Here is an 18,499-nt window from a genome sequence, read left to right as displayed (position 1 = left end):
CCCACAAGGTAATTCCCAATCTGACTGGCCTGGGGTGGGGTCCAGGCCTCCGTGGGTCTCAGAAACTTCCCAGGCAGATGGAGCCAGCAGCCCCCATCTAGTCCCTGGCTGCTGTCAGGGTGGGCTGAGGAGCAGCCGTGGCAGCATGGCCTGGGAGCCTGTTAGGTACAGGGATCTCTGTCCCCCGGATCCACTGAGTCAGAATCTGCATGTTCCCATGTCCCCAGGAGGCTATGGGAACATCCCTGCAGCCTGGTCCAGGTGGTTCTGTTTAAGGCCCGGAAAGAACCTTAGACACCGCATGGTCCCAACCACTCACCCCACCCCAAGGTGGTAACTTGAGGCTGCATGGCCTGGGACCCCCAGTTCACCCCAGCTACTGTGGCAGGTGGGGGATCAGAGTTGGCGTCCTCACCCCCAGGCTGGCCCACACAGCCCCCAGCCAAGCACCTGCCTCCGCCTTCCCTCTCAACCCCACTCTGTCTTCATGGGTAGAGCCTGCCCACCCCCCAGAAGCCAAGCAGGAGCTGAGGGGTGTCTCAGGTGGTACAGATACCCCCTGGCCTGTCTGCCAGCCCCCCAAACCTCCTCGATTGGCCATTCTGCAAGCCTTCTGGGTGGGGGGGATGGATGCTCATTGTCTTGTTATGGAGCCCTGATAATACTTGGGATGTCACATTTCTAGAAACACTGAAGTCATCTTTAAGCACACACACATAGCAGGGCCTGGAGAGGGGAAACCTATGTGTCATGCTTCTTCGGTTTTTACCGTGGATGTTGTCTCAAGTTATACTTCGTTAAGGAACAAAAATTGCACTGTTGAAACTAGCTCGCTTGTCAGAGCATCATTTTGTGTTATTAACTAACTGTGTTGAGACGTGAAACAATCCACACACAGGAACATGAGGAAAAGTAGATTATCTTCCTGAAGTGTTTCAGGAAGAAAATAAAACTGGCTTTAGGTTAGGGAAAATCCAACACACCCACCTCTCCACAACCACTCTCTCTCTCTCTCTCTCTCTCTCTCTCTCTCTCTCTCTCTCTCTCTCTCTCTCTCTCTCACACACACACACACACACACACACACGATCTCCACCTCTCCATCCAAAGTTCCTTCCCTCTAAGCTGCCAAGTCTGGTTCAAGACCAGGCCAAGAACCAAATTTTATCTCTAAACAGCAAAAAGTCACTTGATAATTTCCGAAACACGTGGGCATGTGTTATCACTCACGTCTCCCACTTGCTCTCAGGCACAATTAAGACGAATTCATTCCCTGAACATCCACCAAGCACCTACTGGGTGCAAGCCCCTTACTTGAGGCAGCACCCTAAACTTTCAAGGATGAAACACCAAAGCCGACGGCATTGCTCTTTCTTGCAACGTGCTCACAGGCTGATCACATCATCACCCCACAACTCAGATGTATCATACTTTCCTTGGTGCAAAAGGAATTGAGCTAGAAAATTCTAAGGGTAGGAGTCCAGCCCTGCCGGGCTTAAACCACCAGGGAGAGTTCATTAAAGACACCACCGTGCTTCACTTGGTGACCATACGAAGCCTATTGTTGAAATACAGCAGTGGGGGAAGGGGGGGCAGCGAGGGGAGGGGAAGGTCACGTGTTCCCAAACTGGACAAAAGAGATCTGATCTCTTTGCTTGCGGTGGACCCAAGACCAACCATTTCCTAGAACCCCAACATCTGCTAAATACTCGGACTGAGGAATTATTTCCAGGATACACACAAGTATGTGAAACCCACTCAAACTCTTCTCTCCATCAATGGAAGAAGAAGTAACTATCCCCGCTTTGTCTTCCATATGGAGACATATCAGAAGGTTCCTGGAACCCAGTCCACACATCCTGATAGACCAAGAGTGGGGTGAGGAGGGGAAAAGCCTACCCCTCGTTAGCAAAAGCGGACCCTCTGAGCCCAAGAGGACAAGGGTGCCCAAGACTGTCTCTGTCAATGGGAGAGCAGATCTCCACGCTGGAGAAAAAGATATGGGGTGGAGCGAAGCTATCCATGCCAGGATTCATGCCAAACAACATGTGATCAAGAGAATGAAGGAAAAAGAATCCATCACCATGGTTTCCCGAATAACCGATACCCTGGTTTTCCTTGCCCTGGGTTCGGGGATGATTCGCTTTTTTAATGCAAGAAGTTCTCGCTTGGCTTAGCTTTTCTTCTAATCCTAAGGAAAGGCTGTGTGTGTAGACACAGGGGCAATCGTGAAATCATCTTCTTCTGCAAAGCTGAGATGAGAGCCCACCCAATCATGCAGCGCAGGACCCGGGTCTTGGAATTTAAAGACAAAAAATAAAGGACAGTTCAGCTCACCTAGCACCTCCTCCCAGCTTCATTCTCTCCCACAGTTTGCCTACTTCTCCCAACGACAGAGTCAGATTTTAATACAATTTCCTTTTTTTTTTTTTTTTTTTTCAATTAGGATCCGACCTCAGGCTTACTAAAACCCCAGTAAGTGCTTCCTGTAAAGAGCAACCTCTAAATGATTATACTGAAAGTGATGGTGACACAGCATTGCTGTGGCTGTGGTATAGGACGGCAGCTGCAGCTCTGACTCAACCCCTAGCCTGGGGACCTCCTAGCCCAGAGGGCGAGTGTGGCCCTAAAATGACAAAAGACAAAAAAATGAAAAAATAAAGTGATGGTGACGATGAGATACCACCTATATGTGGAATCTAAAATATGACACAAATGATGACTCAGCAGTAACAGACCGACTAGTACCCATGAGGATGTGGGTTGGATCCCTGGCCTCACTCAGTGGATTAAGGATCCGGCATTGCTGTGGCTGTGGTGTAGGCCAGCACCTGCAGCTCAGATTAGACCCCCCAGCCAGGGAACTTCCATATGCTGCAGGTGCGGCCCTAAAAAGACAAAATAAATAAGTAAAATATGACACAAGTGAACCTATCTATGAAACAGAAACAGACTCACAGACATAGAGAACAGACTTGTGGTTGCCGGGGGAAGGGGGTTAGGGGAGGGATGGAGCGGGAGGTTGGGGTTAGCAGAAGTGAGTTATTGTATATAGGATGGAGATCCTACTGTAGAGCACAGGGAACTAGAGTCCATATCCTGAGATTAAATCACAATGGAAAAGAATATGAAAAAAAAGAATATACATGTACAGCTGCATCCTTTTGCTGTACAGCAGAAATTACCATAACATAGTAAATCAACTATACTTCAGTAAAAAAAGACAGATGATTTCCAAGAATTAAATGTACTGCTACTTAGCCATATCAAGGATAACTTTTAAAAAATTAAAAATTAAAAAAAATAAAGTGGGAATTCCCGGTGTGGTGCAGCGGAAATGAACCCGACTAGGAACCATGAGGTTGAGGGTTCAATCCCTGGCCTGGCTGAGTGGGTTAAGGATCCAGCATTGCTGTGAATTGCGATGTAGGTCAAAGATGCAGCTCCGATCAGGCGTCGCTGTGGCTGTGGCGTAGGCCGGTGGCTAGAGCTCTGATTAGACCCCTAGCCTGGGAACCTCCATATACCATGGGTGCGGCTCAAAAAATAAAAAAAGACAAAAAAATAAAATAAATAAATAAAGCAATGGTGACAAGTGCATAGGGTGAGGCACATGCATCCTGGTTTGGCCGTTTTCGGATGTGACTCATGCACGTAAGTTTTCTTAGCCTCAGTTTCTTTGTCTGCAAGATGGGTTGCTGAGGAGATTAAATAAGATAAGGAGCAGCAAGGTTTTACTATAGTGCAGGGTTAGCCAGGGCTTTCCATAACATAAGTGGGAGATAGTTTAGGCTCTGCAGGAGGCATGGTCTCGGTCCCAAGGACCCTACTCTGTCATTATGGTGTGAAAGCAGATGATACGTAAGTGAATGGGGCTGCCTGGGTGCCAAGAAAAAAAAACAAAAACCGTATCTAGGAAGACCAAAATTTGAATTTCACATAATTTCCATGTGTCACAAAACATTATTTTGCTGTTGATTTTTTCCATTCATTTAGACATGTAAAAGCTATTCTATGCTTGCAGGCTATATCAACATAAGCAGAACCACAATGAGATACCACCCATCAGGATGGCTACTATCAAAAGGGAACAGAAAATACATGTTGGCTAGACTAGGAAAAAATTGGAACCCCTGAACACGCTTGGTAGGAGTATAAAACAGTACAGCCGCTGTGGAAAATAATGTGGCATCGCCTCAAAAAATGAAAAATAAAATTACCATATGATCCAGCAGTTCCACTTTGGGGTATATCTCCCAAAGAATGGAAGGGAAAAAATCCGAGAAATATTTCTTTAGAGCTACCTGATTCACAACAGCCAAGAGGTGGAAGCAACCCAAGGGTCCACTGATGGATGAGTAGATAAGCAAAATGTAGTATATGTATAATAGACACACACACACACACACACACACACACACATATACTCTCTGGAATATTATTCGGCCTTAAAAAAGGATGGAAATGCTCTATTGTGCGATGACATGGATGAACCTGGAGGACATTACTCTAAGCAAAATAAGCCAGTCACTAAAGAATAAATACTCTATGATTCCACTTGTACAAGATTCCTATAGGAGTCCAAGGCACAGAGATGGAAAGCAGAATGGTGGCACCAGAATGGGGAGTTATTGTTTAATGGATATAGAATTTCATGTGGGGAAGATGACAAGTTCTGGAGGCCGATGGTGGTGATGTTTGCACAGCGGTGGGAATGTGCACACTTCAAAATGGCCATGATAGTAGATTGTACGTATTTGCCACAATTTGTATTTCTAAATGTTAAAAAAAAAAAACAGGCAGTGTGCCAGATGTAACCCACAGGCCATGGTTTACCAGCCCCTGGCATAGGGCATAAGAACAACACAGTACACACCCCCCGCCCCCAAAAGGAAGAGTGGGAGGCTATTAGGATTATAAGTTAAAAGTGGGCTTAGAGGCCAATGAAAAGATTTCTAAGCTGTATTCATTTGAGTCTTTTTTTTTTTTTTTTGGTCTTTTTAGGGCCACACCTGCAATACCTGGAGGTTCCCAGGCTAGGGGTTGAATCAGAGCAGGCACTGCCGGCCTACACCACAGCCACAGCAACGCGGGATCTGAGCCACATCTGTGACCCACACCACAGTTCACAGCAATGCCGGATCCCTAACCCACTGAACAAGGCCAGGGATCGAACCCGCATTCTCATGGATACAAGTCAGGCTCATTAACCACTGAGCCACAAGGGAAGTCCCTTCATTCAAGTTCTTATCGGCTCTCACTCCTGGTCACCATCCTGGCACAGACACAAAAACAGAGAAAGGTAGGCACTCCAGCCCTACGGCTCAAGCCCCCCGACTCGCGCTCAGTGGGGCCTGAAGGAAGTCCACCCTGCAGGTGCATGGGCACGCCCCGGGGTGCACTGGGCAGCCTGCGGGAAAGCGAGGAGGCGAGGCCATGCAGGCACGTGCCTGGCTCATACACGGAGGCACACCCTCCTCGGAGTGGTCAGTGATCTTGTCAGGGACGGAAAAGTTCAATGACTACAAGGGTGAGTTTAATTATATGTTGTCGCTGACTAGCAGTGGTTCCAATGGTACAATTACACATGTAATTTATCAGCAAGATACTTGCATACATAATAAACCAAAAGCAAAACATTAAATTTCAGTGGAGGCTAAAAATATAAGATCGGGCCAGGCTGCAGAGCCATCTCACTTGCCAGGGGTGGAAGAGAAAAGCCAGGGACCTCCCCCTCCCTTTTAAGAGCTGGCTGTCCCCACCCACCAGGACCACGTGGCATCCATCCCAGCCAGGAATGCACTCCCCAAACACCAAGTAAATCCCAAACCCCCCGTGGTGTGTCAACAACACTCCTTCCACAAAGGAAAGAGGATGGGGACGCAGACTTAGGAAACTCACCACCCTTTCTGATGTTCTCTGAACTTGCTAACCATGGTCCCCAGGGGTGCCGGGAAGACCGAATGCCTGGCAGCATCTCGGGGTTCCTAGCTCTAACATGAGCCTGAGAGGAAAAGGCTAATTATCTGAAAACGGCCGATACTTTCCTTAATCTTAACTAAAGACAGAAAAGGGGGAAAAGATAGCTAAACAGAAAATGAAAAGACTGATAATAACAGCAACACAGATTTACCAACTGCCTGCTTTGAGCCAGGAGGCATTATTTTAAGCCCATCAAATAGACTCCTTGTCTAATCTACTACATTGTCATTAGTTATTCCCAATTTACAGATAAGAAAAGAGGCAGAGCAAGGTTAATCCCATGACGTATACACGGTCATAGGGCTAGTGAGTGGTGGAGCCAGGGTTCCAACCAGAAATCTGCTTCCAGAGTCTATACCTTTGCTGGGTTTAATGGTCATTTATCGCTCTCCTCTTTATTACTTTCTTCCTAGTACTGCTGTGGTATCTGTTGTGCAATAATTTAAAAGTCAAGGGACGGCAACTTTTTATCCTCATAACTGGGAGTAAGTTTTCTAGTAGACTGGTACCTGCCATGCCAGGAACGCCACCACCTAGAGCCTCCGCCTCTCTCCTAAAAGTGGCAGAGTCTATGTGGCTGAGTATCATCCAGGCCCAAAGAGAGTGGGCATGGTAGGGCTGAAGTGGGCACACGAGAGCCTCGAAAAGAACGTGGAATACACTGCAAATTACAGAGTTTTGCCCAAGAACCGGACAACCAGTCATCAGGACAGGAAGTCTTCTGAGCTTCATAAACCCCTTACCCCCGTCCCACTTTGAAAAGGTCACCTTCCTCTACTCTGCCGCCACGTCTCCTACCCCAGTCATCTGCGCATGTGCTCTTGCGGGTTTTAAAGATACTTTCACAGCAAGGCACTCATGTGGTTTCCGTTTACAGAGACTGCCTGGCACAATCCTAGATATATTTTTTTCTGTTTTGAAAACCGAATTGAAAAGAAGAGATAGTAAGAATGTCTTTCTATCACTGACCACTTTGGTGTAAGAAAGAAAAAAATGCTTGGGAGGGCAAGGGGGGAAGAGATGGCTAAAAACTGGGATTTCATTTGAACCACAGGGCCTACCATCCCAAGGTTCTGTTAGGGTTTGAGATAGAGTCTTTTCCATCCATCCTCCATCCATCCATCCATCCACCCACCTACTCCACCAGCCAGCCATCCATCCACCCATCCACTCATCCACCCACCCACCTATCCATCTATCCATTCATATACCCACCCATCCACTCACCCACCTGTCCACCCATCCACTATCCACTCATCCACCCATCCATCCATCCACCTATCGACCCATCTGTGCATCCATCCATCTATCCAACCATCAATCCATCCATCCACCCACCTCTCAGCCAGCCAGCCACCTATCCACTCATCCACCCATCCATCCATCCATCTATCCACTCATGTACCCACCCATCCATCCATCCATCCATCCACCCATCCATCTATCCACTCATGTACTCGCCCATCCATCCACTCACCCACCTATCCATCCATCCATCCATCCATCCATTCATTCATTCATCCACCCACCCATCCACCTATCCACTCACTCATCCATCCACCTACCCTTCTACCCACTCATCCTTCCAGTCACCAAAGTTTTATTGAGAGCCTACTATGCATCAAACACCGTTCCAGGAATTGGGAAAAGAACATTGGGCAAAATACACAAGGCATTGCTCTCTCTAGAGTTACACTGTAGTAGGGGAGACAGATCAGAAAGCAATAAAGACGCGGGTTGCCAAAACGATTCCTCCACCAAACATCACGATGTATTTGAAATCCTCTAACACAAAGGTAAATCAGAGCCATTTCCTCATTTGCTGTTATCATCAAGGATCAGCTGTAAAAACAAACAGGAGTGTCTGCTATGGAAATGCTAACAGTACAAAAATGTATTCCAATTCCAATGTGGCAGAATCATTTGAGGGCAAATACTACAGGCAGTATTTTTATGACAAAAAGCTTTATTTCTCTTCTTCTTTATTCTTGATTTAAATATATACATGTATGTGGGTGCACACGTATCTAGATTCAAGTATTTCAATATAAATTTTGTATTCAAAATACTTTTCCTGATTTCAGTTGATTGCATATTTCGAGCCAGTGTTGCAGCAGTAATTTTTGTTCTGAATCAAAAACAAAGATTTCTCGCTCCTTCTCTCTCCTTCTCTTTCTCTCCCACTCCTCTCTCTCTCTCTCTCTCTCTCCCCCATGCTCAACCACCTCACCTTCCTCCCCAACCCTCTGGCCCTAAGAAGCCCAAATATTCCAGCTGCTTTCAGAACTAAGTGGTACCGAGGGCAAAACCTGGTTCTTCCCATGCATTTTCCTGCTGAAGGTTTCTGGAACCGTGGGGGCTGAGGTGCTGGCAAAAGCCACATCACAAAGGCACTGGGATAGAAGGACAAACCTTCCCACTTCGATTTGAGTGTGTAATTGTTTGAATACATCTCATCTGCACGACAATAATGTCATCCTCGGTTGACACAGATTTTACATCCCTTTGAAAAGGTGGAATGTTATCAATCACGAGCATGATTATAATGGGATTTAAGTGGAAGAAGGTAAGATTCAGGCCCTGGTTAGGGCCAGGCTCGATGACAGAGGTGGGGGGAAGAAGAAGTGAGAGAGGGCTGCATTTCCGCCAGGAAAAGGATGCTGTGCAAAGCCATCAGCCACGTGTCTTCTGTCTCACAGCCAAAGGCGTCCCAAGAAGCAGTAGGAAACCCTGGAAACAACTGGAATTCTCCCACGCCACCAAAGAATCAGCTTATGCTCCTATCACAGGAGACCATTGGTTCTCAAGAAGGGAACACCTGTGCCCCAGGAGACATCTGCAAATCTCGGGAGACACAGTTGGTTGTAACCACGGGGAAAGGGGTTCACCACGGACACCTGGTGGGCCGAGGCCAGGGATGCTGCTCAGCATCCTTCGGTGCCCAGGATGGAGCCAAAGCAGAGAATCACCCAGCCTAGCCTGTCGACCGTGCCAGGCTGAGGAACCCCACCTTCACTCCAGAGAAGATGAGCCAAAGCTGCAGGAGGAATCAGGAAGGAATATTTCTGGGGAAGGGGTCTGAGGCTGCTCCCGCTTGGCTGTGCAGCCCCTCCTGTTCACCAGCAGACCGAGGCAGGTGACAAGAGAGGATGAAACAGGGACGGGGAGAGAGGAGCCATTGAGCCAAATTACTTGCTCTTTTGCCTTTTGATCTAAAACACACTTTCCTTATTACATGTCAGAAGGGACTGGAAATCCAGCAATTTTTTTTTTTTTTTCCTTCAAGGCCAAACAACCCAGGCCCAACAAAAACACAATAATCTCTCTGGCAGATCCCTGCCATTTTCCAACCTCTCCCTGACAAATCACAACAGTGCCTACAGATGTCAAATGCACCCACCGAGGCCAATCAAATGCCCGGATTACTAAGGCAAAGAATTGTGAATTTCATTAAATATGTTAAAGGGGAAAAAATCAGCTTTGAAAAATAGTAATCCTGTCTTTCAACAAAAATATTATAGGAAGCTATGAATTTGGTAGATCCGAATAGGATGTTGGTACATGTTTTACTAAGGTAATATAATGGCACACTATTATTAGATCACATTAATCATTACTGTGCCAACGGCGCTGACAGCCCCACTGAAAAGGATTGAAAGGCCTGGTAATGGATATAAATTACCCATTGTGTGATAAAAGGATTTTTACTAAGAAGGTAAGAATAAAACAGCAAATTTCTAATATAACTGTTGTGTAAAAACCAAAATAAAAGTAATCCACGGTCCGTAATATCCACAAAATCAGAAGGTAAGCACTTCTCCAACAAGATAAAGTCACAATAAAAAAATATATATTCCGTCCAATGCAAAATTAATTTCTAAGTGCATAATTCCACTATCAATTTCCCCGGTTTATGTAGTGACCTCCGAGGCCTGTGGTCAGAGAAGGTGGGTCTGGCTAATTAGATCTGAGGGCGCGTGTACAGAGATACCGGGGGGCAGCCTCAGAGGAGGTGGCTGCAGACATCAAATACGGGCACCAGCCCTGCCTCTGTGTTTTATTGTAAGTTTTTAGTCAACGTGGGGGAAAACATTCCATGATGGCTTTTGTGATCTCCCGAGTCCCATCGAGATGGCAGGCACGGAGCCCCTCGGAGACAGGGTCCTCCAAGCCTGGGCCGAGTCACAGAACCACGTGGCGAGTGGTGGGGACAGGGACTCTTCAGGATGTCACACGGGCGAGAAAGCAGCCAACCTCCCAGGGCTCTGCCCCACCCGGGACCCCTTCTGAGACCTTCGGAGCACGTCTTGACACCACTGTCATCCCACCCAGAAGATCCGGGGCTCACGCTGCATCCCAGAGACCTTGGAATCTGGAAGCTTTGCCAAAGCCCAACCTCTGTCCCTGGAGGCCAAGGAGTAGCAGGGAGAACCTTTACCCAGCACAGGGGCCCACCCCCCAACAAGGACACTCTGGCCTCCCTACCAGGCTTAGGCAGACACCTCTTCAATAAACTACAAAACAATGGTCCTTTACCAGGCAAGGCTGAAGGCAATGGGGCTCCCTCGTGGCTGAAGGAGAGTCTTAAAGCCGCGGTGATCAGGAACTGCAAAAACAAGACCTGTTAGAAATTCTCAGTATCAGACACCTCGACTCCAATGAGACAGGGAAACAGCACTTGGCCAAGGTAACGATTTGCTGGGCTAACGGAGAGTCTTAAAAATATTTAACAGCCCCCACTGCCCCAATTCATGGAGGAATTTTTTTTTAATTGAAATATAGTTTGTTTACAAGGTTGTGTTAGTTTCAGGTGTTACAGCAAAGCGACTCACTTAGACATAGGTGTATATCTATCTCCTGGATTCTTTCCCCTTCGAGGTTATTACAAAGCATGGCATAGAGTTCCCTCAATGAACAATTTTAAAACGGGAACTGTGTGACCTTTGGGGCAATGAACCAAATTTGCTCAGCTTCTTCATGCAAAATTGCCACCTGTAAAAAGAGACGGAGGCCAGGCACCTAACCATCGCTTTTCTAGGTGGACAGGAGAAGAAATAAGAGCAAATAAGGACTTTCTCTCTCCCTCTCTCCCTCTATCTCTATCTCTCTCTCTCCCCCTCCCTCTCTCTTTGGAATTCTCGAAAATGAGGAACTGAGAAAATACTCATGGGTTCTCATTTAAGGAGCCCCCAGAGTAGACCACCTACAATTCTACCCAAATTTTAATGGTGACACCTGTTCAGTAGCCTGGGCGGTTCTCAATGGGTCCAGATCAGAAACCCGAAATTGAGCCAGGGCTCAGGGGCATCAAAGTCCTCTCTCCTGAACCAAGCCCAGAAAAGCAACAGGATGCGATAAGGCCCCAGAGGGAAAGCCAGATGCTGGCCCACAGTGGCTCTAGAGCCTTCGATTGGGGTGATCAAGGCCAAGCCCCAATCTGATCTCCAGCTCAGGGCCCAGTGCAGTGCGGAATCTAATCTGTCCTGCCACATTACAGATGGGATTTAACAGGGCAAGCAAACATTCCCTCTTGATCTGTTATACATTTTGATGTCGCAGATGTAGAATTTCGGTAAAGATCCGAGGATGAGGAGTTCCCATCATGGCTCATCAGTAACAAACCTGACTAGGAACCATGAAGATGCGGGTTCAATCCCTGGCCTCACTCAGTGGGTTAAGGAACGGCCTTACCCTGAGCTGTGGTATAGGTCACAGACGCAGCTCAGATCTAGTGTTGCTGTGACTGAGGCATAGGTCGGCAGCTGCAGCTCCTATTGGATCCCTAGCCTGGCAACTTCCATGTGCCGCAAGTGTAGCCCTAAAAAAAGCAAAAAAAAAAAGAGTTAAGGATGAAACTGCAAGTGCACCAGAAGATGCATTCAGAGAGCACATGCACACGGTGGCAGCCCCCGCCCAAAGTATTTGAACCTCAAACCACTGGCTTGCAACACTCCATCCTGATCGATCCAAGACAGATTTCTGGCAACTGAAAAGGTGTTTGCTGAGTGTGTGCTAGAAGTGTTTTCTCAAAGTATAACAGGGACACTATTATTTGTCAACACATTTCTACCTGCCTATCTTGAGACCGAAAGCAAAAGTTTCCTTCTCAACCATCAGCAAAGAGGACAGAGCTTACAAATCTCTCTCTCTCTCCAATCAGATGATCTGCTGCATTTTGTTTTTTTTCTGGACCCCTTAACATTAAATCTAGGCAGGGGAAAACAAAGGCTGGATACTCTGCTTTCCCAGTTTCCACCGGAGCTGAGAGGACCAGGCCTCTGGTACCCAACTGGCTCAGCGAAGACTTGCTTTGCTCACGAGTTTCCTTATGTTTAGGGCAGGGATTGCAGGAGGTCGAGGACAGATGCAGATTTTATTTCTAAGCTCATGGCTTGCAAAATTCAAGGACTACCCTCCAGGGGCTGTTCACGGAGAAGTTTTATCCATTGCAGTGACAGGGAGAACAGTCACCTGGGCAAGTCCCACCCCGCATGTCCACTGGTGTCACTCCGCTGATCAGAACACCACCAGCTTCTGCAATCTGTGCCCTCTGCCCTGGGGCTGGGCTCTCATAGGGCTTTCCCGAATGCCCAGGGGATTATCCAAAGGGGGCTGCCTGCCTGGGAAGGTTAGCCTAACAAGCTTTCTGCTGGAATAGGCACTTCGGGAAGGGAAATCCAGTTAGTGTCATTGGTGCCTTTCTGAGCCCATCTAAATAGGAGGAGGGGGTGGAGGGGGAGGCCTCCTGGTGTCTGATGTCATTACCGTCACTGCAGGTCCAGCAAAGGTGACCACCTCAGACACTGAGGCTCTTGATTCGAGACCGGGAGGAAGGAAAAATGCCAGCACAGTGATTCTGTCTTCCTCAATGAAAGAAGCAGCTCTTCTGGTGCAAGGAAGTTAACTCGAATTGAGAGAGACCGTGTCACATAACCAGAAACAGGACTCTGACGTGAGGTCTCCTCTCCCCCCTGCCTCCCCCAGGGAGCCCATGCTGGAGGTGGGGGCTCCTGCACAGGGAAACACCAGGAAACACCGCCCACAGGTCCACTTTGGCACAGGTACCACCCGATAGGAAGAGGGGTGGGAGGGGGCCGATCACAAAGGAAGCCAACAGCATGGCACGGAATCAACGGGGGCGGACAGCAGCCGCCTCACCCAAAAAGCACCTCCTTGGCACGTGTCAGCGCCTGAAATCCCATCCTCTAAGTCGACAACCCCTGCCTTCCCTTCAAAACGCAGGTAACGCCCACGCACCATTCTCCTCGGCCACCGGCACCGGGGAGTGAATGAGTTTAGGAGACCTGTGGATTCAGTGACGCAGACCTTCTGTGCACCAGGTCCTGGGGTAGGTCAAGGGCAAGCAGATCTGCACAGGATCCAGAAAAGACCATAGTGTGACGTCTGGCAGGACAGGGAGAGGCAGGCCACTAGGGAGGGGAGCCAGGGCACTGGAGCTGAGCCCTTTGGCAGGTGCAGGCAGGGCCGCGGGGGAGACGGGGATGGGGGATGGGGAGGCTAAGGTTCAGAGATCCTGACATGAGAGGGGTTCTGGGCAGAGGGGCAGGGAGCCTGCAACTTGGAGAAGCAGGAGAGAGAAGGCTGGGAGCGCTGGGGAGGGGTGGGGAGAGAGGGGGAGCTTACAGGTGAGGCAGGTTCCAGGCCCTTCCAGGAAGGGGAGGGGGGTATGGGAGGCACTGAGAGAGGAACTTTGAAGGGGCACAGGGAGACGTGTGAGACACAGACATAAAAAAAAGTGAAGGGTGGGTCCAGGCAGCTCTGACCCGCCCTGGCACACAGTGGGCCCCCACTGCAGGGTCCCTGTGAATCCTCTGGGCCCCTACTAGGGGATGAGGGCCCCCCACCTCCTTTCTGAGTTCTCCCAGGGGAGATGTGGCAGCTCTAAGCAGAGCCAGGGAAACCTTCGCTGGGCAGGAGCCCAGCCTCCCATACCCAGGACGCCCAGGAAAGAGGCAGCTGGTGAGTCAGGAGATGAGCAGAGATGCAGCACCCCTGCAATCGCGAGGGCCTCAGTAAAGAGCCTGAAGCTGATCCCAAAGGCCCTTCCTTCAGGCAGACACAGTGCCTTTCCATGGTCCTTAATGCACCTGTCTCTCCCTCTATACCAAGATGCCTGAAAGGTTATCTAAGGGAGTGACAACTCGAGTTACCAGTGGCTGAGGTACCAGGCAAGGCACTACACTGACGGCAGTCCCTGGGCCACCTCCCAGCACAGATGAAAGGGCTGTCCCTTCCCTTCCAGGTCCCTGACTCCTGGCCAGGGGTCGAAGCTCAGTGAATGCTGTTGGGGGGCGTGGGGAGGGAAGGCGGAAAGCAAAGAGTCAGGAGAGATGGAAGGTTGACTGGGGGGGGATGGAAGGAAAGAAGGAAGGGCTGGTTCACGTCATGCTCCCCTGGTCCACGTGCTGCCCCTACGGGAGGCAGAGTATATCCCTGGAGAGACAGGCTCAGTCTCCCAGGGGTCACCTGGGGACCCCCACAGCAGAGAAGGGCTGTCTGCTGAGACGTCTACACAGTCCGGGACAGATGAACCACTTTCCTTCCAGGAAAGAGTTCAGAAAGAAAGATTCGGAGACAGAGCCAGCTGAACCTTTTCAGCTTCTGTCGGGAGAAGGGTGTGGCTCACAGGAGACACGTCTAGAGCTGCCTGGACAGAACACCCCCGTCGTCCAGGGCCAAGGTCTCTGAACCTGCTCTCCTGGGCAGCAGGCTCTCCTCCATCCTGGGAGCATGGAGCATAGACACACGATGGAGCCTGATCCCCAGGGGACACCACTGGGGCCACGATACCCCTTCTGAGGTCTGAGTGTCCCTCCCAGCCCTGGGCTCCATATTCTCCAGCCCCGTAGGGACCACAGCCCTGCCTATAAACAGTGGCTCCCCTGGGTGAACTTGGAAGTTCCATTCCAAAGCTAAGTGGTTCTTGATTTCCTTCTCTGAAAACTCAGCAGAATGAACACAGACCCAGTGACAGCCCTCGCCCCTCCAAGTTCTCAACCGGAGAGGCTTCCTGGTGAGGAAAGCTAGCTGGGAAAAAGCCTCAGGGACCAAGTCCCTCATTCATTCCTCACCCATCACGTGCCTCCCATGGGCTAAGTTGGCTTCTAACTTCCAGGTTCCAAGGACCTGGCGGTAAATGATGTTTCCGCCTGTGCGAAACCTATGTCTTAGTGGCTTCAAATACAAGCCTGTTAAAAGTGAAGCATAATAAACACTAAGAAGAAAAATAAGGCCTGGGAAATGCTGGGCAGTGACAGAGACTAAGTTGGATAAGGCAATGAGAGGAGACCTCGCTAAAAAAGTGACAATGACGAGGGGCCGGAACGAGGTAAGGGAGTGAGTCCTGTGAACATCAGGGGAAGAATTTTACAAGCAGAGCAAACAGCGAGTGCAAAGGACCTGGTGCAGGATGGAGATAGTGCCTTCCAGGAGCTGCAAGAAGCTCAGGGAGCCAGGGCACGGATAGGGAGAGGGAAAATGGGAGAGGATGGGCTATTCAGGACCCATGTACCTAAGCCGGCGTGGTAAGTACTACAGCTTTTTTTTTTTTTTTTTTTTTTCCTTTTCTAGGGCCACTTCCCAAGGCATATGGAGATTCCCAGGCTAGGGGTTGAATCGGAGCTGTAGCCACCAGCCTACGCCAGAGCCACAGCAACGAAGGATCTGAGCCACGTCTGCAACCTACACCACAGCTCACGGCAACACCAGATCCTTACCCCACTGAGCAAGGCCAGGGATTGAACCCGCAACGTCATGGTTCCTAGTCGGATTTGCTAACCACTGCGCCGTGACGGGAACTCCAGTACTACAGCTTTTATTCTGAGTCTTTGGTGGGTTTTCAGCAAGGGAATAACATGATCTGATTTACAAGAATCCCTCTGGCTGCTGTGGGAAGAACAGACAAGAGGGGGCCAGAGAGGAGTCAGCGGAGTCTCCCTGGGGAGACTCCTGCAGTTGTCCAGGTGAGAGAGGATGCTGGCTTGACCTGAGCCACAGGGGTGAGGAGACACACGAAGATTCAGGATGCTTTGTGTGTAGAGCCAGTGAGACGTGCTAAGTAGGACACTAGGTGTAAGGTGGGCCCAGGGACATCCCGGCCTCATCCTGGCCCTGGACTCTGGTGGCACAGGGCACCAGTTCCAAATCAGCCCTAGCTCAGGGCTCAGGTGCAGTGACCATATGTTTCTGATGCTTTGGCATCTGGGGCCTTGCTGACCCTACAGGGACAGCCCCTCCCAGCACGACCAGTTCCCAGAGATAGCAAATGACTGCCCTGGGAGCACATCTTTCATCTGCAAACCAACCAATCCAGAGCCCACGCCCCAACCATCTCCTACATCAGGCTCTCATATGCTGGACCACTGTCCCCCTGCCCTAGTTACCCCAGGACCAGGTGCCAGACAACTGGAGACAGCCCCTGTGCTCAAAGCCTGGTGAAAGGATCTCAGTTAACCAGTCTTTGGGCTGCTTACCCTGCCATGCCATGCCTTTCCCTCCAAAACCATAATGAAGGCCCTTGCCCACATTTTCCCCTTGCCCCTTCCGGCTCCTGACCAACCCTGGTGCTTCCCCAGGCAGCCCGGCCTGGCGTGGCTGCCCCCTCCCCTTGGCGACTATGAGCAGCAATGATCTTCTCAATAGCAGTTGTCTCCTGACCTGCTGGCCTCAGCACACGCTTGCCTTCAGGGTCGCCTCGGAGCCACTGCCCTCTTCTAACTTCTGCCAGAACAGGTGCTTGAGGAGCTGTTATTCCCCAGCCACAAAGGGTCTCACGACAGAGAAGGAACACTCAGAACTCAGCCAGCTCTTCCCCACACCCCATGAGCCCACCCCATGGGGTCCTACCTTGACCCACTGCAGTCACACCTCCAAATTCAGGGCTGACACCTACATGAGAGAGAGAGAGAGACAGTGTGTGTGTGTGTGTGTGTGTGTGTGTGTGTGTGTGTGTGTGTGTGCACGCGCGCGCGTGTGTGTACACATGCACGTACATGCTGGGGTGGGTGGCAGCTGCCACCCTGAAGCAGAGCCTCGCATCATAGGACATGGCTGGAATCTTATAACACAGAGTGCGCTGGGCTGCCCAGACATGCTTCCAAAGGAAGCCTCTCCTTTCATTCTAAAACAAAGGTAACTTTGATGGCGAAGCCATCTGATACCTGTTCGATCTAAATGCTTTCAGGATACGGAGACATCAGACGCTCGCAGGAACCTGAGAGCCCGCGATATCAGCCAGGGTGCTGGGATGATAAAAGAGGAGTGGAGAGGCTTCTTCCCGTCAGCTTGGGACCCGGTGCATGTATTTTTACATGCTTTAGCATGGCAAAAAAGCCAAGCTGCTCCGAGCCAATCAAATTACTTCCCTGTCTCTTTAATAAACAAATCCATGTGCACATTAACAGTGTTGAAAATTCAATTTAAACTCTTTGTCTGTTGCTGCTTACTCTAAAGATGGTCTTTCTTAAACAACAGAACACCAAGGAGTCGTTAGTGCTCTCTCTTCATTACTTCAAAAAACCAATCATTAGACACCAGAGTATATACGTAATTAGAAAATCACTTCCTTTGCAATCCAAGCTAAGTAGTTTACATACTGTAATTACAGGGACAAAATCAATTTTTAATCATTTCCCTGATTGGGCTCATCAGCTCTGTGGGAACATTGTAACCTGCTTGTTGTGCAAAAGCAACATCTGGGCTAAAACAATTACCCTTTGTTTGCTACAATATTCCTTAAATCTTTTTGCTTGCATAAAAAAAAAATGAAAACACGAAGACACGATATTTGGATGTCTTTTTGTCCTTGATCAACATATATCCGCAAGTTCTCCTCGTGACGTGAGTGTACCATTCCCCGGAATTTACGGTTTCGCAGTACACATCCAAGGAATGTATTTTTTCAGGGAGATAAAAGTATCTGATTGTTTTAAAGATCCATTCAGCTGCCTAATTGTTCCATAGCTAACACATGGTATTCAAACAACCCACACATTACAAAAGCTCATCTGGGTAATCATGGGCAACTATTATTGCGATGGTTTACACTTTTCTAATACAAATGAATGGATTTTATCAAAATTAAAAAAAAAAAACTAAAAAGCTGAGTATGTGTGAAAAATAGTTGGTATGAATTGGCAAGGCGAGGCTAAGCATTTTGTTCTCTTAATAGGAAATGACCTCATTTACACTGGAGCAATAATTAGTACTGCTTCACTGACAGTTAAGAAAAAAAACTTTCCCAGTATAATAAGGCAGCATCTCCTTTGTTAGGAGATCTACATTGATTATTAACCCTTGCCAAGAAATTCCAAGTTTAACTCTACGTTCCACTGGGCTCAGGCTTGCTGGCAAAAGATAAAAATAGCTGTTTTGGAAACCGTTGTCTCTCACCCAGCTTTCCAAAGTTTTGCATCTGAGCTTTTTAAGTGACCATCTGAAACACTCGGTGTCCCCTTTGAAGGAACAGGGAAAGCCTCCGCCAAGCCACCCTGCAGCC

General features: G+C 49.0%; 1 protein-coding gene across 24 annotated transcripts in view; it reads right to left on the bottom strand.

Annotated features, from left to right (window-relative positions):
• The window catches only part of ZNF536 (zinc finger protein 536), a 530,657-nt gene that overhangs the window by 464,615 nt on the left and 47,543 nt on the right, over nt 1–18,499 (bottom strand). Inside the window, exons 1-2 of one of the 24 annotated variants that reach the window (XM_084958822.1) lie at nt 16,849–16,890; nt 10,519–10,588 (exon numbers count right to left, since the gene is read on the bottom strand). The exons of the other annotated variants lie outside the window; for them this stretch is intronic. The gene's annotated coding sequence lies outside the window, so the exon portion shown is untranslated. Of the gene's footprint in view, nt 1–10,518; nt 10,589–16,848; nt 16,891–18,499 lie in introns of those variants that run through there. 24 annotated transcript variants of the gene reach the window in all.

The sequence above is a fragment of the Sus scrofa genome, chromosome 6, assembly GCF_054392235.1.
Source record: "Sus scrofa isolate SSC_HxYL_T2T_F1_AM1 chromosome 6, Sscrofa_HxYL_maternal_Yorkshire_Landrace_v2.0, whole genome shotgun sequence".
In the NCBI taxonomy this organism is placed as follows: Eukaryota; Metazoa; Chordata; class Mammalia; order Artiodactyla; family Suidae; genus Sus; species Sus scrofa.
The sequence above is the reverse complement of the archived record's forward strand: the minus strand, read 5'-3'. Positions and strand labels throughout refer to the sequence as shown.